This window comes from Columba livia, chromosome 17 (genome assembly GCF_036013475.1).
Source record: "Columba livia isolate bColLiv1 breed racing homer chromosome 17, bColLiv1.pat.W.v2, whole genome shotgun sequence".
Lineage (NCBI taxonomy): Eukaryota > Metazoa > Chordata > Aves > Columbiformes > Columbidae > Columba > Columba livia.
In genome coordinates, this window is record NC_088618.1 from 3,919,779 (window position 1) to 3,940,596 (window position 20,818).

The following is a 20,818-nucleotide window of genomic DNA, read 5'->3' on the forward strand; positions in this document are numbered from 1 at the left end:
TTTTCTTTACTTCTTTTTTTTAAATCATTCAACACCCTATTTAAAAGGGTTAGAGGAGTTATGTCTTGTACAGAGAGAGCACGTGCGAGTGGTCAGTGCAACACGCGTGTGTTTTTATATTTTTTATTTCTTTTTAAATTTCCATGATTTAGAGATGACGATGACTCATGCCTTGGAACGCACTTTAAATCCCCGAGGTGCTCATTGCCGCCTACCATCACGTATTGAATTTCTGACATACCGGAGGGATGTCTGCAGAGAAACTCTGATGTGCAATTATAAAATGTTGTAGCTTTATGTTGTTTGCATAGGAGCCATTAGCATGGTATAACTGTGAAAATAATGCAGCTTTCTTCTCGCGGTTGATTTCCCATGGGCATGGCAGTTGAGCAACTGTTTTATCTTCCTCTAGGATGTTGACACATGTGGACCAACAGTGACATCCTTTTTCAGCAATGCCGTCTTCACTCCCTCCTGCATTCAGAAGCATCTAGAGAGATACTTTGCAGAAGGTACGTTCTGGCATTTCGGCTGGTTGGCTGTTCTTTTTCTCTTATATTAGTAAGAAAATCATGTAGTGTTAGTAGGGCGAATGGTAATGAGTCTGATGGATACTGGCTTGGAGAGAGGGGATTAACCTCAGCTCGGGTTCCACTCCAATAGATGCTCGGGGGAAATGCGATAAAATGGAGTCTGGAAGAAGAGCTGTATGAGTTGCTTTGAGAAGGGCTTGGCAGCCCCAGGACGTGGTTGGCTTAAATTGCATAGACGTATATCGGTAATAAACCTCCTCTTAAAGAAAATTCATGCTCCCTGCGTTTCTCTGCTTAGTCAGCATCCTGGTTTATTTTAACTTTCAAATAAATAAATTGAAAGAGAGAAGTGCTGCAGAGGATGTGCAATTAACATAATTTAAATCTTGTGTGTGCGTCTTTCCCCCAAAAAATCGTAACCTTATTGCATTTTATCTGTGTTGAAACAAACAGTGCGCAGCCTCTGGTACAACCAGAAAATTATTGTTAATTTCTACCCTTTTTTGCACTCTGAACTTTTAATTGGCTTTACCTTGCCAGGGGGATTGACATGCAGAACTTCCCTAGGAAACAGTGTGGATGGGGAAGCAAGTACCCTGTTGTTATTTTTAACAAGTAAATTTTTAGATAGTTTATGCTTTTTATGAATGTGTGTACCTGCTGTTCCCTCACACTTTAACCTTTGGAGTGTTGCTTGAGGGTTTATCACCAAACCTCTTTTGTGTGAATTCTAGAGATGCGTATCATGGTGTTAAATCTGCCTATAAAATTAGTGGCTGAGCAGGAGTTTTGCAATAGATGGAGTATCCGCCTTCAGACTGAATGTGTAGTTTTGCATCTTATTTTCCTCTGGTACATTCCTCACCACTCAGTTTGGGGTTTTTTCTGTCTACCAGAAGGGGTGTGTTTAACTCTTAACCCCACCAAATGTTTCTCATTGCGGTGATACTGTGGTATAACAAATTCCTATTTTTGCTGCCGGATGATGGAACTTGAAAACTGCTGGGTTTTGCTTTAAGAGCGACAAATTGCTGGGAAGAGCAGAGAAGGGATAAATGAGTTTGAATCTGAGGCTGTTCACTTACCAGGCTGCAACGTGTTTCCAGTTTCTCTGGATTTGTACCTCAGCAGTTACACCGAAACCGCAGCGACACCAGCTCTGTATTATTAATAACCTGCAATCTCTGTACCAGAAATCCTTGAAAACTAAGGGTGATTTGAATACCTTCGTTATCTCCTGTTGGCAAACTGGCTCCCAGTGAATCCATCGTCATTCCCCATGTTGATTCCCTTCCCGAAGCGTCTCTCTGCAGGATCAGCAGAGCCAAGGGCTGGTCTGGACGAGCTGCTCCCGCCGCTGCGGCTCGTCCCTCTCCACAACACCCTGTTTCCTCGGGAGAGAACCCGGCTGCTTCTCCTGCAGGGTCTCTGGGAACAGGAGATGCCGTCAGCAGCTTTAACAGAGGAGTTAGTGCCCGTGGAGGCACTAATTGCCATGTCAATTTGTGCTCCTGCGCTGAGGGAGAACATCGATGCCCCAAGAGCTTTGCCTCCCTTGCTTTTGATCATGCACTCCCCGCTTGCTGCCCCGTAGGCTGTTGTAGAGCAGAGCTTGTTTCTCTGAATTAGTGGTAACAGCAACGAAGAAATGCCATCCTTAGCAGTGTTTAGGGTTTGCTCTGCCCTGAGGTTGTGGCTTTACTCATTTCACTTGCCCGAAGGACTTAACAGGGCTGATGGTCTTTGGTAAGAGAGGTGCCTGAGTGGTCATTAATTTCCTGGGCAGGTGAGGGGAAACTGCCTTCAGAATTGTATTTACTGCAAAATGAACCCGTGTGGTTTGCGTCACTAGAGAGCGAGGAACGTCCGTGGGTTGGCAGGTGAGGAACGCAGGGAGAAAAATGGGTTTTAAACCTTGTCAGGGAATGCAGCGTTCACGAAAACCAAGAGCTGAATAGCAATGTCCGGGAAGATGCTGTAGGCACCAGGTAATCTTCCCCTCCTTTCTGCCAGCATCCCTGTGCAGCCCTTTGGTTTTTTCCACACCCAGAGGCTTTGAATCCAAACTGCTGGACAGAGTGAAAGTGATGGGAGAAGGTTCCTCTGTAAGTCATAATCTGGGAGTGTTTTGCGTGGAATTATTTCAAAATGTAGGAGAGTGTCCTCAAGCCCTGGTGCAAGCGGAAAGATGGAGCAGAATCTGAGGGGCACGTGTGCGTGCACAAGCTGTAAGTGGCTGTGGGACCTCGGCGAGGAGCTCGTGGGGGACGCAGTGTGATGGGTGGGTGGAGGATGCTGGTGCAGAACGGAGGTACCTGCTGCTCCGTCCCCGTCCAGGGGCACCGCGCCACCTTTTTGTGTTTCCACCGCTCCTGCGGCTGCAGAACCCTGGAGGGGATGGGGGTGGATGTTCTTCTCTGTAAGAAGACGCAGAGACTGATGTTGGGCAGGAGGCTGGTGTATAGGAGAGGGGAAAGGAGAGGAGGTGAGGCAGGTGGAATTACGGGGTGCCTCAGCCTGAGAAGGTGCGAGACAGGCTGGGGACAGGCCTGGTGCCCTGGGGAAGTGATGTCCCTCTGAACAGTTTGTGCGCGTCATGGAAGGAACGTGTGGTGTCCTGTCTAAAGGAAGCACAGGTTTGGTTTGCAGGTTCCTCTGCTGCCTTGTGAGCACTCCCTGCCCTGTCTGTGTGCTTGTGCCACGCTGTGCTGGGATTTTTAGGTACATTTCCACCCCTGGCTGTGTGATGTGACAAGCTTTTCCTCTTCCAGAGCCCTGTGCCCTTTTATATGGAAACAAATTGAGGTTGAATCTTACTTTTTCTATACTCTGTACTTACTGGGGGAGTTAACTGTGTGACCTGTGACATACAAATTGTGCCGCTTGTAAGGAGTGAGTTTATGGAAACCAAGTGAATGCAGAGAAGTCTGTCCTCGTGTTGGATCCTTCATAGACCACACTGCAAAACGCTTTACAGAGAGTGAGATGGAGGTGATAACACTTCAGAGAGCTGGGGGGTGGCTGCTTTTGTCCTGGCAAGGAGAGGAACCCTGTTTGGCAGCGTAAGGGAGCAGTAGAATTGTGGTGTGTTGAGGTCGTGGGTCAGTGTGACACTTGTGACAGTGACAGGCAGGGAGCTGCTCATCAATAAGAACGGGGATCTCATAAGGATAGTTATGGCTAAACTGAGTTAGACCCAACGGTCTAGAACATAAATGTTTAGAGTGATACAAAAAGATCCCTTTTCAATAGCCTCCTGTATAGTCTGGCACTATGAAATTTCTGGTGTAAGCAGAAGGTGAGTCTCTTGGTTGTTTTCCTTCTTTTACAATAGAAACATTAGACGGCAGGAACTGTTTGGACATAATATATTTAACCGAGAGGAAAGAGCTGTGACACTGGTGTGGTTGTAACCACAAACGAACTGACAGTTTCCTGCTGCAAGTAACTTTCTGTAGATCTAAACCTTGTTCACTTTGTTTGTCTGTGCCGTTTAAATGTCTGAGGAAGATTCCACTGCTTCTAGGCTTCTTATTGCTGCCACAGTCTTTGATGCAGTAATTTGGGGAGGTGGTGGCATGAAGAGAGAACATTACAGCACTAATACAAATTCAGGTGAAATCCAAAAGATTTGTATATTTTACAGTCTTGTAAAAGTCAAGAAGTAACACCATTAAATGTGTGTCAGGCTGGTTTTGCAGTTACATGTCCGTGTACAAAGCTGTGCTTATTTCTGGGGAGAAAGGATGTAATCACATGAACCTGCCTGCGTGGCTGCACCTCTTCATCCAATATTTCCATGGCATCATTACTTGTTTCTAACTCTCCTCCTCATCCTTCTCCCCTGTGATGTGTTAAATATCACGGCTGCAAAAACAAGAGCGCGTTTTTCCCTGCTGTTCCCATTCCAGCTGGAAAACTTGGACAGATCCTTCCCTTGTGGTTTGCGATACTGTAAATAAAGGCTCAGGAGGTCACACGTTTTCCATCTCAAGTTATTTTGATTCCAGTGCTGGAATTGGGGGAGGGAGATAAATAAGAAAATAAAAAAAAAAGGCAAAACCCCAAACTGTTCTGGCTTATTGTGGGAAAAAGAACTTGTAAATGGAAAGGGAAAACAAGTGGGGGGAAAAAGCCTTTACAAAAAAGACTTAGTCTTTGATTAAAGCTGAGACTTGGAGAGTTAGAGTCAAGGATTTCAAAGGAATCTTCTATTAAGCTTTGAAAGAAAAGTTATCTACAAAGTAAAGGCCCCGAACACCAACCTCCTGTGGTCTGGTGCTGCTCCTGGACGCTTCTGAAACATTGGCTGTCTAGCTCTAAAGGCACATTAGCATGACTCTATAAGCATATTGGTGAGTAATTTTACCTATGTTCATATGAATATGATTACTCATATGATTAAATATCAGTTAAGTGGGCTTGTAATTGCAGAGGTGAGGGATTTTGGTCGTAGGTCTTGTGATGGAGCTCGTGGTTGGGCCCAGGGCAGCGCCCGCTGGTCCGGGCGCCGTGGGTGGAAAACACAAATGCACGCTCATTGCTGATAAATGATACCGCTTTGCCTCCTGAAAATCAACACAGCCCCGTGACGTGTTGCAGTGGCTGTTGCTGCTGTTACTCACAGCTGGTGCCCTACATCTGCAGGCTCGGGTTCCTCAGCTGCGTCCCCTTCCATGGCGGTGTCTGAGGCTTTGGATACTCACAGAGAACATTGCTCAGGTTTAAAATCTATATTTCACATTTTTGCTTTTGTTATTTGTTTACTCCTGTTTTGGATTTTCTAAGGAACGAGCTCAGAACAAGGCCCATTGGGCTTTACTCTGGGGTGCTGACACACGGAGTGTGATTAATATTGGTTTACAAGGGAGAAACTAACAGTTACTGGCAACTGCGTCGCTCGCTTTTGTTGGGTTTTGAAGACTCCTTTTCTTGGTAAAGACTCTTTTGTTATATTTTTATCAACACAGGATGCAAAATGTGCATACAATTTGTCACTACAGAACTCTCATTGTACCTTGACACTACAGATGTATTTATTTTCCCTTAAACTGTTACATTTATAAACGTACAGCAGGAACCAAAGAGAAACGTTCCGCATCTAGATGTTAATCTCCGCACAGGATAGTCTTTTGATTCAATAACTTTTCTTCCTTGATCTTATTTTGCCTTTTTTTTTTTCTTTAATGGGCACATGACATATGGACATAAAAAATAATGGCCCAGTTTCACCCCTGCTGTAGCTCATTGACGTCACTGAAGCTACAGCAGGGATGGCTTGGCCCAGATTCTTTAAAATAAGACCTGATGAACAGCCCCTCACGGAAAAGCTCTGTGGAGAAGGTTGTCCTGAGCGCAGCATAGAGCAGATCTGCGGAATTCGCTGTGACGTTCCATAAAATGCCCTCCCTGTGACATGGGGCTGGGACCCTTCCTGGAGGGGACAGCAAGGGATGTCCTTGCAGACCTGACCGAACCTTGATAGCGCCATGGAAAGGGGCAATTAATGGAGAGGTGGCCACTTAAAGCAGAGGTGGATCCAGGTGGGGACATGATGCCCTTGGAAGTTGTCCGAGATGTTTCCTCAGCCCGAGGACTGGGCTGGATGTGGTGGAAACTGTGGTAGAAATGAGCTGTGGAAAAGTCTTGGGCCTCGAGCAGCTTTTTAGGGAGATGGTTTGTGTCTGTTTCGTCTTCTTGTACTTTGTCCTCATTGCTGCCCAGAGATAGTGTTCTTTGCAAGGGCTGAGTGTTGTCCCACCGGGATCTGGGCACAGAAGGGGCACTCCCAGGTTCAGCATCTCAGGGGGGGTTTAAGGTGCAGCTGCTTTTCCAGACCATACAACCCTCTTTACAACTTGGCATAGAAATTACAGGGAATATGGGTGAAAGAAGGCAGCACAAATCATGTTGAAAATAGTAGATTTAACCTTGAGCGAAACACTCAGTCTGAATTAAGGTGAAATGTACTTTCAGATCTGAACAAACTGAAAATGGACAAGTGTGAAAGGTTCTCAAGGGCTGGTGACTACTTTCCGTTTACTAAAAACGTGGTAGCGATGGATGGCAGTTCTGAAAATCTTTACGCTAACTGAGTGTTTTGCTCGCAGTTATTTATAACTGCAGGAAGAAACACCCTTTAGAAAACAGACAAACCCCCCGGCCTGGATCTGTACTGAGTGAATGCTCGATCACTTTATAGCCAACGCTAATTGCACATAGCATCTTTAATTCAACTGAATTTTTGGTTCTTGGTGGTAATAACTGTATCTGGCCCAGACAGGTTCTGGCACAGCAAGTCCAAGAAATCAGACAGTTGTTTTTCTGATGCCAGACTCTTCTGGTCCACTGACTATGACTGCAGGAACACATAGTTCCCAAGAAGGAAAATGCTTACTGTGATTTTGGTGACAGCTGAAGCTGACTTGGGGGAGGGAAGGATGAAGCAAGTAGCGCTCTTGTCTGCTTATGAGACCGTGTTCGTTTGAAGGGAATTTAAGTCAAAGTTTTTTGCAGTTGAAAGCCAGAATAGTGTCAAAGTGACATTGACTAGTATAAATAGTGAAGGGAGAATTAGATCTTTAAAATATATTCAGTCTTTTGATTAGTCATCCAAAACTCTGCTGGTAAGACAGGGAAAGAAATCTGGGCTTAACCTGATAAATGTCCTTCTAATGGTGGAAAAGTCAGAAAACTGGAGAATTTAATTCATGATGCCTAGAGAGACCACACGGTGGCTGAAGGCAACTGAGGAAGAGTATTTAATGCGAGTGGAAATAGAGGGGGAAGAGGTAACTGAGAACTCTGCAGCCTTATGGGCTTTTAGGAGCAAAAGATATTTGATGTCATGCAGGTCAGGGTGATGTTAGCTGCTTTTCCATAGAATAGAACTCCCTTATCTGATGAAACTATCCTGCTTGGAGATTGTCTTTCCTTGTATAGTCTTCCTTCATCCCTTTTGAGCTCCCCTATGTCATTGTGGGTGGAACTATTTGGGGTCTAATCCTATTTCTACTGAGACCAAAAGCAAAACTTCATAGATTTGAAGAGAATCCGCCCAAGGACTTCAGGTGGAACCTCCACCATCTCTCTGACCGGTCTGATGAGCAGCATGGGTTGAATATTTATGCCAGATCCAATAAACGCTTGATTGTTGGAGAGGAGGGTTGAAGGGGAGATTCTACTTGAGTAAGCGAATGTATGAAGATCCTCAGGTTGTTTATCTCTTTGACTGAGCCATAGCAGTTAATTTTCCAGAGGCAGGCTACCTTGAGCTGGATCTTAGTGAGAGGACAGGAATGATTAATTTCTGGGGTATATAGTGTAGAGATCCTTGTCTTAATAATCAAAAGTGTTTCCTTTGGATGAAAATGATGTTCAGGCAGGTGTAAAATTGTCAATGGGCAGCAGCTGGCCGGCGTGTCTGCCCTCACGCAAAGCACGTACATCCCCGCGGGTCGGGCGCAGCGTCCTCGCACGGCGCTGCGAAATTCTGCGCTGCAGCCAAGTTTTGCTTTATGTCCTTTGAGACGTCAGTGCGTGGATGTGCACATCGCACCCATGTCCCCAGGGCGTGCGTGGGTCATCGGTGAGATAACCTCGGCACTAACAGCGTTGTGTCGGGGTGCGGCTGCGTGGTCACGACCGCTTCTGATCGCATCGCGGCTTCGCAGCTTCCCGTGGAAACTGGCCAGAAGGTACCGGTTCTCACCGAGCCTGTACGTTCTGCAGCGCGAGTTTGCGTTCATCTCCATGCTCGTGCTTGCTGGCTCTGAGCAGAGAGGAAGATGCATCAGCAGATGTATTGACAGATTCTCTCGTGTATCCATTTTGTTTACGGAGGATGATGAGTTGAAATCAATATGCAGATCAGGAGCACTCTGAGTATCTAAAGAGAATCCTCTGACTGTGCTGGTTCTGCATCATCCCAGCAGTTACGTTTATGTAAAAAAATAAAAGAGAGGGAAGCAAATACCATATTCAGATTAGAAAGGAATTTGGGGAGGGAGCTCTAGACAGAAAGGGCTGAAAAGAGAACTCTCAGTTTATTTGATTGGCAATTTTAGTCTGTCCTGAGTGATTTAAGTGTTAATCTCTCAAGCAGTGCATCAGCTCATCACCTACTTCGGTTCTATTGGGTGCTCTAAAGTCCTATAGAGGCCCATACTGTTCAGCTATGTTCTTAAGAGCTTATGGTGAACCACAAAGAATGAGGAAAGGGAAACTTTCTGACAGTGCTATTTGTGTTTATAAAATAACTAAGAAAATAACCTTGAAATTAATTTGAGCTACTCCAATGATTCTGGTTTGTCTACTAATTCTTCTGTATGTAGCCAGAACACAAATCTACCAATAAAAAAAATTATTATTTTGAGGTTTATGTTGGTGAGTGATGTTTCTAGGTAACTGAAGGTTATTTCTGGGAAGCGCTGCCAGCGTGCTTTTTAACATGTGACTAGACCCAGGTCGAGTCCCTTTTGGAAATGTGGCTGTTCCTGTGTATCCTTGGCGAGGGGCAGTGACTGTGCGAGCCCTCCCAGTTTGCTGCCCACGCTGGGCCTGGAAATAACTCTGTCAATAGGAGAAATGTCACAGCAGGAATGACTCGCTGGATGTGCCCAATGCCGTTTATCTAAATGAGCTGTGATCTTGGATTTAACATGCTGTTTCGTAGCTAAGATAAGAGGCATATGAATTAAGATTACTATTGGAAAAAAATAGAGGGGTGCCGATATAAATACTTCTGTGAGGCGTTTAGTGGAGCATTAGCAAGTCTTTTTATATTCATGAACAGCAGTGGTCAAAGTAGTATCCTGTAAAAGATGCTTTCCACATGATATGAACTTCAGTCATTAAAAAAGCATGAATCGGATTAAGAGTTGCAGGGTTTTTTTTAATTTGCCGTTGAGTGTTCAGATGTCGGTGCAAGCTTTAATCAGCAGCTCTGCCGGCCAGAAACTACTGTGTGACATGGAAGCGGCAGAGATGCTCCTGTCTGAGTGCTTTACGGGCTCCCCAGGAGGTTACTGCCCCGCAGGTACTGGCTTTTCAAGGCTTTAGGAGCACACTTGTCCCTTTGTGGTCACATCAGCAGCAGCCAAGGGTGTCCCTGCGGTTTGCAGAGCTGAGGAGATGCTTGGTGGAGGTGGGTGCCAAAGAGCTGCCCGCACCTGAGCCTTCTGGATGAGAAAATGCAGCACCTCTGGCAGAAATAACAAAGTCTGGTATCAATGATTGGCTGCTGACTATTGACCACATGGTCTCTTAGGCAGTTGTTTGATGCCATTCTTTCAGGTGGATTTTTGAAATACTACTTCTGGTCGTTTTGTCTGTGAGTGGAGCAAATTTCTCGAGCCATTTCTCTTTTGTTTCAAGTCAACCTTTTGGTGTGTGCTCTCCATTGCATTTAGCACCCTACTGCGTTTCCTGGGGTTTGGGGAAGAAGGTCTGAGGGCGGTAACAGCAATGAGAAATGTTAACATCTCAAAGTTTTCTGTCTGTATGCTTACTGTGCGAAATGTCACCTGTTGTAATTGATTTTGCTGTTTGTGTCAGAGGCAGCGACGAGCAGTTCTGTCCGTCCCTGAGTTCTGAGGACGCGGATGCTCCATTGCGCTGGTACCAGGGGTCTCACTGTGAGGAGCCACAAGGACATGGAGAGTGTCCCCTTGGCAAGGTCCTGGATAACCCGGAGGGAAGGGGCTGTCCCAGCGCTCTGGCTGCGCCGAGAGGCTGATTTGTGCTCAGGACTGGGTGGGCGGCTGTTTCTTTGCAGGTCATGGCCAAGGCCAAAGGCGTTTTCCCAGGGCAGACGATGGGAAGGTCAGGAGGTGGAATGGCAGGAAGCAGTTTCATGATCCTGAGCTGCCGCTGGTGGAAAATTGCCCTTGTTTTGAGATCTGAGCTTGTTCTGTGTTGGTGAGGATTGTATTTAATTACGTGGTGTGTTCCATGCGGTACCTGCCGTCTCTCTAGACAGCTGTACTTAGTCTTATTGTTATCACCATGGCTGTTCACTAGTGATAAAGGCCAGGCTGAAGAGGACGAGGATCCTGATACTCGGGAACTGGGCTTTAATTTGGGTTTGTCTGTTGTAACAAACAGAGTCAAGACACTATGTGGATCTGCTTCCTTCAAGACCTAAATTATGCTTTTATTGACTCCTCAGGCTTTGGGAAATCATGGTGGGAGAATGTAGCAAAACCATTGGGAAAACTTCCCCACTTCTTAGTGTTAAGAGCTGCCTCTTATAAATTGAAATAGCTCCCTGCACCGTTCCCTTTCCATTATTTTAAATATGAGCTAGTCTGTATGATGAATAGATATGTTAACTTAATAGTACAGTTGCTTTAAATCGAGTGGCTTTATTGCCAGTGGTAGCTCTGGATATTCTGCCCAGCAGAGACCTGTTGATGTTGCGTCTTTTGTGCTGTGGCCACCTGGCACTGGCCTCCTCTTGCAGAAAAGCAGGATTTGGGTAACTTACCTTACACGAGCAGCCGTTCAGAATTCTGCCTGCCATGCTAATTTAAAGGAAAGCAGCAATTCTGTAGCTCCTTTCATGAATTCCATCACGCACACCCTGGCCGTGCCACCCACCAGCCTTCCTCGCCTGCAGAGTCTGCCTCTGCTGTAGCAAAGCCCAGCCTAAGAGCCCAGCTCGGGTGAGCGCAGGCTGCCGGCTGGTTTTAGCCTGGGGGCCGAGGTGTCGCCTGGGCTCTTCTCAGCTAACCCCGCAGCTAATGGATGCTGCTTCCTGACGTAAGAGCAGATGAGAAACTCTGGCCCAGGGGCTAAGCTACGTGGAGCTGCGCTTTCAGAGGTTAAGCTGATTGCAGATCTCTCATAAATAAATCTTTCTGTATTAATAAATAAATGCTTGCAATAGTTGCTTTATTATAGGGCATGGAAGCTTTCGGAAAGAGAAATTTCCCGAATGAGCCATTTCTGCAGTCTCTGCTGGCTTTAAAAGATCGGTGTCATTAATTGAGTTCTGCCTTCTCCATTAGATTGCAGCGTGTGCTCTTCGCTTGCATGTATGGTTGATGTGCTTGAAAGACCGTGAAAAAAGATAAAATATCCAGCCGGGTTATTGGGTGGTTTTGGGGAGACTGGGCGGCCTTTTAATGTATCTCTCCTGTACTTGGGTCTTTGAGAAGGGGAAGGTTTCCCGCTGAAGCTGGTGTGGCCGTTGTTGGTGGCTGCAGAGAGCTGGCTGGGTGTCTGCTGCTGACTCATTCTTCCTGCTAAATTTCTCTTAGAAGAGAAAAATTCCGTTGTCTATATGTTACAAAGAGTCAGATTCCTCTTTCTACAGGGAATACTTGTTGGAAATTGATCTCACCTAATCCAAAGCATTCCAAATGTAATAACTAAGATCTACTTAATTTCCACACTTGATGGGTGGGGAGACAATAGCTTGTTCTTTGAAACTGTGCTTTGTCTTTTGAAAACAATCTTACCAATGTTACATAAATGCCGTATTGCAGCCCGCCCTTATTAGCCACTGATTAGAGGGTCCTTTGTGAAGTGTAGTCTGTTTCTGACATAATTTAATTAATATGGAACCAGTAGAATTCCTATGGAAACAAAACAGGAGCAATTTCATACCACATAAATGTGTGTTCTGGGCTATGAAAGTGAACACAAAACTGATTTCTCAATGGGACCGCTAGAAGCACAAACAAATCTACAGAGACATGGTTGTATGCCTCAGCTAGAAATGTATGTTTGTGGATATAATTAAACTTGAGTTAATAACATATTGTCCTCAGTCTTGGCGAAGAACCATGTTTGGGCTGTGGCTACATGTCCAAAGCATTTTGACTAGATTAACTTCTCCACGCAGCGTGGGCTGGAGCGTTCAGAGCACTTGGGCAGCTGCCGCGTGTTCCAGCTCGTTCCTCGCGGAGCTCGGGGAGCACGATGAGCCCTTTCCTGCAGATGGATGGATGATGGAGACTGGGGGACTGTCCCCAACCTGCGTAGGAGGCGGTGGGTGAGCTGGAGAGACACAGTTCAACAGCGATGCCTGAGGAAGGGCGAAGGTGATGCTTCATGATTCACTCTTTGCATTGCAAATCCTGTTTTGTAAGTAAGCTGCTTCCACTGATGCATTAAATGATTTATTATCTTTCAGAGCTTTTCTTCACCCTGGAAAAAAACAAAAGATGATCAGTGGGTTTTTTGTAAAGCTCTGTGCTGAACATTACTTGATTAAGTTGTAATTTTGAAGTGACGCATTTGGGCATATAATTTTCAAGACCATGTTTGGTTTCAGGGATCATAAATACTGATTCCAACCATAATGAAGTGCTGTGCTACTTACCATGTTCCTATCATTGTGTGTGTCTTTTGTTTAAATTATTAAATCACAGTGGCTATAGCCATAATAATGTGGTTGTTTTATGTCTTGGAACAGGGGAAAATAATTTTATTTAGTTGGAATAATGTAATTGTAACATGCCTCTGGGTTGGAGTTAAAGGGGGAGGTGGTGCAGGTGGCTGGCAAGACAATGTTCTTCTCTTGATGGTTTTCTGCAGCAAATTCCACCACTGTGAAGTGGCAGCATATTTGTTTTTAATGGAACAACTTGCGAGTAAACATGGGGATGTTTATGGTGACAAGGGAAGCAGTAGGAAAACAGAGGCTGTAAAATCCCACTCGTTAAGAGTAGTGAGTGGGTGATTGGCTCAGTTGGGTGCATCTTGGGGGAGGAGGTGTAGGATCCGAGAAACTCAAGGCATTTTGGGCAAAGCGCTGAACTTTGTGTCTCCGATGGCCATCGGTGGGTTGAGCTGCTGTCTGAGATCCGCTGGTGCAAAACGCTTTACAGATCAAGCGTTTATTTCCCCTTTTGAAGAGAAAAGATGTATGATGGTTTCTTGAATCAGGATGGCTGCACCAATTTGGATATAATTTGATAAATGAAGCATAAAGGCCCATTGAATGACCTCCTGTTAAATACAGGAGTGCCTGAACCATTTGTGCTTTAGATCTTGCTCCACATCTTTGTATTTCCTGCTCATGCTGTTTATTAAAGGAGTCTCCTGTGCCCTGTTGGTTTTGGGCTGATAATGGATAGCGAAGTGGTGCATGCTGAAAAGAGTATTTCTGTATAAATAAAGCAGTGTGCTTCTCTTTGTGTAAAGTGTCTCGCGGATATGGGGCAGAAACCCTTCTGTTTTCCCCTCTTTTTTTGTTTGTGCTTGAGCCCTGAAGTATGTTAGTGCTCTTTACGTACCCCCTCCAAGTCCAGTTTGTTGGGGCATCCCATCCTCCCTGGGAAACCTCAGGCTTCTGTCGCTGCAGCACAGGCTGCGGTTTCTTTCCAAATGAATCATGAGGGTTTTACAAGCTGTAAAACTTCTCCGGGGAGCTGAGGGGTGTGACCCAGCTTACAGAGCTGAATATACCCTGAATATCTGATGCTTTTGGCTGCCAGCAGGAATCTCCCCCTCTCCCTTCAGACAGGACGCAGCACAACCCTCTTGCTGCGGCTGCTCCGAAGCTTTGCTGCGACTCCCTTAAGGACAAGGTGTGGGAAGTGATAAAACTTCGTTAGTGTTAGTTCCTTTAGTTTGTGTAACTTTCTTTATGAGGAATGAGCTTATGCATTTGGAGGACAGCCGTTTACCGTCTCTGCTGGGCTGCAGCACCGAGGTACGTGATGTGTGGTCCCACTGTCACCACCTGGACCTGGGACGCGTGAGCAGCCCTGGGGAGAGCTGGCACGTCCCCTGGTCTGTGGGATGTGTGCTGGGCTGGGAAAAGCTGGAAATCCAGGGTGTTGCCGGTAGTTCCGAGCTCCGGGTAGGGGCCCGTTGAGCGTGCTCCTTGTGCGGTGTCACCGGTAGATTTTCCTCTCTCTGACGTGACTCCAAAGCGATTTGGCCGCCCCGAGGAGAGACGTGGGGCACTGGCCAGGAAATCTGGAGCTGGCAGTGACATGGAGCTGGCAGAGGACAAACCAGGCAGGTAGGAACTGTCAGGAGCTCTGGGAAATTAGAGGGGATTTTTTTGTTGTTTATTTGTTTTTATTCCCTGGCATATGTCAAGAGTCGGTGGTTCAGAAGGGGAATACCTGGCACAGCGTGATGGCAGCTTACCCAGCTGCTTTTGCCAGAAGCCTTTGGACCTATTATTCTCGGTGTAAATAAAGTCAAATAAATAAAAGTCTTGTTACTATAAATAAAACTAAATGAGTATGATTACCTTGAGTCCCTGGATGCACCTTACATGGTCTGCATTTCTTCCTTTTCTCCCTCTGCAGGCAATTAATGGAGAAAGGGGGGACCATCAGCGTGCACAGACTTGAGCCAGGCAGCGTGACGGCTCATAATAACTTTCTCCTAAGATAAAAGAGATATTTTTATGGTTTGAATTTTTTATTTGCCTTGCCCCCTGGTGGGAGAGAATTACTGGTGATGATAGTTGGTAGACTGGCTCCTGTTGGGAAGCACTGAATGAAGGAAGGATTTATTGAAGGAAATGTGTGGCTAATTCCTTGGTAAGCACTTTTTTTTCCCCATATTTAAAGAGGTTGTTTATAACTAAGAAACCATTAGCACCCAGGAGGTAATTTTGTTGTAGCAGTACCTTATTGAATGAAAGCTTGGTAGTCTGTTGCTGGATGGAGGCCTTGGGAACAGATAATACTGTACCTAAGTTGTTAGGGGTTTTTTGTGGGTTTTTTTACCTCCTTTTCTTTAAATGGAGGTTGGTGCAGCTCCTTCCCATGCAGTCTAAAGAACAGCTTGGTGAGGTACATGTCAGCATTTGAATTATGCTTTTCATTTCTTGTAACGAATTCTAGTGTTCTTCTCTCACCCTCAGGGTTTCTAGAAGGTTTCTCGACAAATCTTCCCCCTCACCCCCTGCAACCCAGAGACAAAAACCCAAGAGCTCCTTTGCATGCTGCCCGGCTGCTTTGCTTCTCGCTGATACTGTTAGAGAAATGCTGTGATTTTTTCGCAGAGGTTATTAAAATGGGGGTGGCAGAACAACGCCGTAAAGAGTCCTGGTCAGGTTGGTGCCCACAGCTCTCCCTGTACTATGGAGCAGTCAGAACTCATCAGTGTAAAACCTTCCCCAGCAAGGGAGTAAACAACACAGATTAACTGGTACAGGATGCTGAGCACTCTGCATCCCCTACATGAAGTGGATTTTGTTACTTCTGCCTTGAATACTGACCTATACTAATAATTCTATTTTTAAACAAACTGCCAGGTTTTCCCCACGGTAGCAGTTAAGAGATCGGAGGTAGAAGTGCATGGCAAAACCAGAGTATGGCGAAGATGGAGGATCATTGCTAGAGCAGAGCACCTCTCTGGTTTAAAATAATCTTTCATGTGCTCCAAGAAAGGGTAATATGTTCCAAATTATCTCCACCCTGCAACCTTTTGAGCTGTTGCTGCAGGATGGCGAGTGCAAAATCTCTTTTGGTGGAAAAGACGGTGAGGAAGGTCGTGTGTATTTTGCATCTTCCCCCTTCTGTCCTCCAGATAAAGCATGTTTGGGCTGGAGAGCTCTGAGCTACCCAGGTGCAGAGGATTTTATGGATTCTCCATATTGCCAGCCCTAATTTTAGCTCCACTCCGCACGGTTCGTGCCAATACTCCCCCACTTGCATTTGTACTTTAGGTAGCGGTTATTACACAGCGTGAGCTCCGCACACGTGCCGCTCCTCCCGCAGCTCCGCTGGCAGCAGCTATTTGTATTCCCCACAATAAAACCGTGGGGTTTGCGTGGGGCCAGGGCCGGTGGGAGGACGCGAACGCGTCCCTGTGGAGCGCGGCGGTGTCGGAGGCAATTGGATGGGAGGAAAAGGGGAGAGAGCTCTGTAATTCCTTCTGCTTTTCATTGAAGTGGAGAAATGGCTCTGCATCGCGGGTTGTGTTCTCACGCACACTTCTGCTCGGAAAGGACTCCCAGTCCAATTTGTCAAGGCAGAGACTTGACGTGAGTCCAAATGCACTTGACAATAGTCTCTCCGCTGTCAGAACCTCTCCTCGTTCTGCGATCAAAACAAAGGTCCCCAGTAACGCTCTTTCCTTCCTTCCTGCGGCACTTAAGAAGGACTCAGCATCCCGGAGCTGTTCTGGGGAGGAAGTTTTTGACTGTATTCAAACCATTTTTCCATTTGAAAATTTGACAGAGCAGCGCATTCAAAACAAGATAGCCACGGAGAAATGGTTTGGATTTATGCTGTCTTTAATTGGATCACACAAGATTTTATTTACTCATAGCATCCAAAGGGAGCTGTCGAAGTATTGCAGAAAGAGTGAATGCGTCCATTGTGGTAATGTGCTTTTGATAAATGCCTTATGGCATAGTTATGAAGTCAGGAAGAAGCCTTAATTACTGTTATGAAGCCATTAGAGTCTAAAGCAGCAATCTGAACTCTTGTTCCAATTGTGTTTTATATTTCTTCACCAAACACTTCAGCACAAAAAAAAAAAAAAGTGCTTGTTTCAGAAGATAATTTATACCTTTTATTTCCTTTGCCTTTTTAAAATGGTGCCGAAGCGACGGTGAGCACTTGAATATGGTAGCAGTGAGCTCCATGGATTCACATAAATAAAAATACAACCTTTACACCGAGCGTGTACTGCTCCCATTGGCAGGGAAGCCAGCGCCGTAGGAGCTGCTGACTGTTTTCTCCTGTTACCTGTGCCCGTATAGCATAAGAAATGGCTGAACTTGATTCTCCCCTCTTAATAAAACAGCGGGGGGGGGGGGGCAGGCAAGTGAGAGTGAGGGCAGAATTGGTCTTTGGGGCTAGGGAAGGAGAAAGACTCGTCTTGGAATGCTTTTTATGAATTAAAATTGCTTTGGGAGATCAGTCTGTGTTTATAACCTGCACACGGGGTCAGGAAACGGCCGGTCCCTGGAAGCCTGAGCTGTCCCCGCAGACAGAGCCCGCGCCAGCTTATGGGCGAGCAACCGCAATGCAAACTATTTGGAGCTTTCTATCCTTATACCAGAAACACGTGCAAAGGGGGAGTTTCATTTTCATACATTTATTGTATTTTTATTTTTTTAATTATTCAGAGAAAGACTGTTCAGTGCTCAGTCACCTGTTTTTTAGTGCTTAGCGAATGGTCTTTAGCTCCCCAGTAGTGCATTATTTATAGCAGGTGTTAATTTAATAGAGTGAACTTTGTAGCCCTTCAGGATACAAGCATCTTAATTTAAAAACAAAAACTGACAAAAACATAGTTGTAAATCAAAGGTTAACAGGCATAACAACATGAAGGTATTGTTTGCTTGGTTGTTAAATTGCTACTGTGCTGCTTTCTTACATGGAATATTTCTTCAGTGACAGGAGGGTTAGGTACAAGTTGTACTGTTATGAGAAAGGAGGAATGAACCTTAGTTTGTAGTGGTTTTCTAAAGCCAATTGCATATAATAATTGCGGGCGCAGTGCATGGATGCTTTTGAGGGCAACGGTGGGAAGCACCATCAGCAATGCTCATTTTATATGGGGTTCCAGCTGCATTTTGTCCTCAGTTTGGGTTCCGGCTCTTGGCTGTTTCTCACCAGCAGCATGAGGCCCTTTGCTCACAAGATTTTGGTGAAGAAAACACCAGTTGAAGGAGCCATGGCCAAGAATGGGCAGATCTGTGGCGTCCCAGCCCTCCCAGGGCAGTCGGGTGTCTGGGCTTTGGGCCGTGTGTTCGCACCGAATCTGGGGTTCAACCTCTTCGGTCATCACTCAGATCATTTCAGAGATCTCAGTACTTGGAGCAGTGTGTTCACTGTTGCTGTGGGACAAGGTCTGATGTGGTTTACGAAGGTTGTGCTCGTAGACTGTTTTTCTGGTTTGATTCAGATATCGGCAATTTAAAAAACAACAACAAAATACTAAACACACACACACTCCCAAACACTTAACTCTTCCCAGGCTGTGTTGTCTTTCTCTGTGTGCTTGCAGCATACTGAGCTGGGGAAGGTGATGATGATAAATATTACCGCCTTGTTTCCGAAAGCTGTTGGGTACAATCTCTCGCTGCAGCATCTGAAGTATTACTGGAAATACTCCGAACTGTTATAACAACATCTCTGGTGTAATTTTGCTTTTCCAAAAGTCTTTCCCTTCCCCCTATTTCTGGGTAGCAGACTGTAATTAGCAGCAAGACTCAGGTGTTGGTGAACGTGCCAGGCTCTTGAATCACGCAGCACATAGCGAGTGCGGAGATGTTCCCCTTCCTTCAGATTAAAACATTAATTCTCGGGTCGCACTGGTAGTGTTACCGCAGTTTTCATGATGTTTGTGTATTTCCAAACTTAAAATGCTTCCAGTTGTGATGTTTGTCCTGATTGACTGTTTGTTACAGGCTTTGGTATTCTGAAATTTGGGTTGACTTCTTGAAATCTGGTGTATGGCATTAAAATTCGCAGAGCACTGCATCTCTGTAGAGTGGCAACGCTCCAGGTTAAACCTGAGCACTACTACCCCCAAGGAGATGGGCTGAGTATTTTTCCCTCTCCAGTGTACTCTACTCGGAATAGTTCTACAGTTAAAATTAATACATCTTTATGTGGTTAATCTAATGCCTATTATTTCCTCTTTGTTTCAAATTTGAGTAGTTTGGGCCTCTTCATGCTTCAGAGATCTAATTGAACTGAAGTTGTTCACAAGTATAAGCTTGTGGATGTATTAGCTGGTTAACCTGTAGCTCTAAAGAACCACTTGAAGGGTCCAGAGAAATTTAACAAGGTGACTTCCCTGCTTTCCACATCTGGTCCACATCAGGTTCTGTTGGGTTGTCGTCGTTCCAGCCAGTCTCACCAGCCTTCAGCGTAGCTCATCCTAAACTGAGGATATATTTATGTGCTCGAAGGATGGAGTTGATGTCTAACTTGCAGTCTGGTGCTGCTCCACAGTTTTCTGGTTTGTTAATATTTTCATAGAAGGCGCCTGGAGCTCCTGCAGTGGTGTCGCAGGGTTTGAGTTTCCCTGGGCAGGTGTGTGTCTGTCCCTGCCCCAGGGGGGATTTTTAGCCAGTTCAGCTCTGTCCCTTGCAGAATTTCCCGAGGATGTTGTTTCCCAGCCCCACGCACGTGTTGGCAGACGCTGAAACCAACCATTTGTCTTCAGGCTTTTGGGGCAAACGCCAACAGAAAGTGGCACAGAGGACAAAAAGTAAATTGGCCTTCTAAAATCCTTTCAGCTTTAAGTATTACAGATATAATTAGAAACACAGGCAAAGATTATTATCCTATAAATGCCTTTCTAGTCTGTTCTGCTTTTGTAACCTTTCTTTTTTCATCCGTCATTCTGTCTCGCTGCATTGTTTCTGCTTGCAGCCTGGCGTCTCCACCACCATGTCCCATTGCTGCCTTAACGCTTTGCGTGGAGTCTGTTTGCTTTTCCCTGGTATTTACGTCATCGCTGTCGTCTTTTGGCTCTGGATTGGTGTTCCCGTGAATTCACCATCGTTCAAACAAATAGGTAGTTCTCTTTACTGCAAGAAAATGCAGCGCTGCCTTCTGCAGCTGCTCACTCCCAAGCTCCCCGGGCTGCACATCTCCCCATTCTGCTCCTTGGTAGATTAATTTATTATTATTATTATTATTATTATTTTTCAATTGCATCAGAAATGAAAAGTTGAAGCTTTGTGTGAATTGGTCCCTGTAGGTGCCATTGTGGGAAGCAGAGGGCTCCATAGGAGCGGGGGTGCAGCTCCTATGTCAGGCAGACGCTGCCTGTGGATCGTGGAGAAGCACCGAGTCCTGCGAGAACACACGCCAGTTTGCCCAGGGATTGCCCACATCGTCTTTATGTGCTTTTACACTCAACAGAACTGTCCCCCAATGGACCTTAAAGCTCCAGGAGGGGAATACTATGGAGTCTTCTGTCCCTGCTCTGTCCGTAATCTGTTGCAGCAACACTTTAGGTCTGTGAGGCTTGTTCTGTTCTGAAAGGCTTTTTTGGCAGAGCCCTCTCCCTTAGAAGTATTGTTTGCACCAGCACTGCCCAGCCTGGCAGTTACTGTGGTTGGAGCGGGCAGTTCTCAGTCAGCAGGATCCCCTCTGCCGTGGGGCTGCGTCTCCCTCCCCTGACCGAAAAAACCCCCACAAACCCCAACCTAAAAAAAACCCAAAAACCCAAACCCCAGACAAAGAAACCAACCTCAAACAAACAAGAAAGCCACCCAAAAAAGACCCCCTGAGTGGGAAGGGAATGTGCCGGTCGAGCTCAGATGGCAAAGCCCTTCTCTGTGTGCACTCCCTGGTACCCAGGAGATGGGTCCTCTGATGGTGCGTGGGGGTTTCTGG

General features: G+C 45.8%; 1 protein-coding gene across 8 annotated transcripts in view; it reads left to right on the forward strand.

Moving 5' to 3' along the window:
• PITPNM2 (phosphatidylinositol transfer protein membrane associated 2) overlaps positions 1 to 20,818 on the forward strand; it is a 122,730-nt gene that overhangs the window by 13,963 nt on the left and 87,949 nt on the right. For 7 of the 8 annotated variants that reach the window (XM_065033413.1, XM_065033418.1, XM_065033412.1 and 4 more), the window contains exon 2: positions 413 to 512. The gene's annotated coding sequence lies outside the window, so the exon portion shown is untranslated. Of the gene's footprint in view, positions 1 to 412; positions 513 to 12,605; positions 12,624 to 20,818 lie in introns of those variants that run through there. The other variant, XM_065033415.1, reaches the window with a different exon arrangement.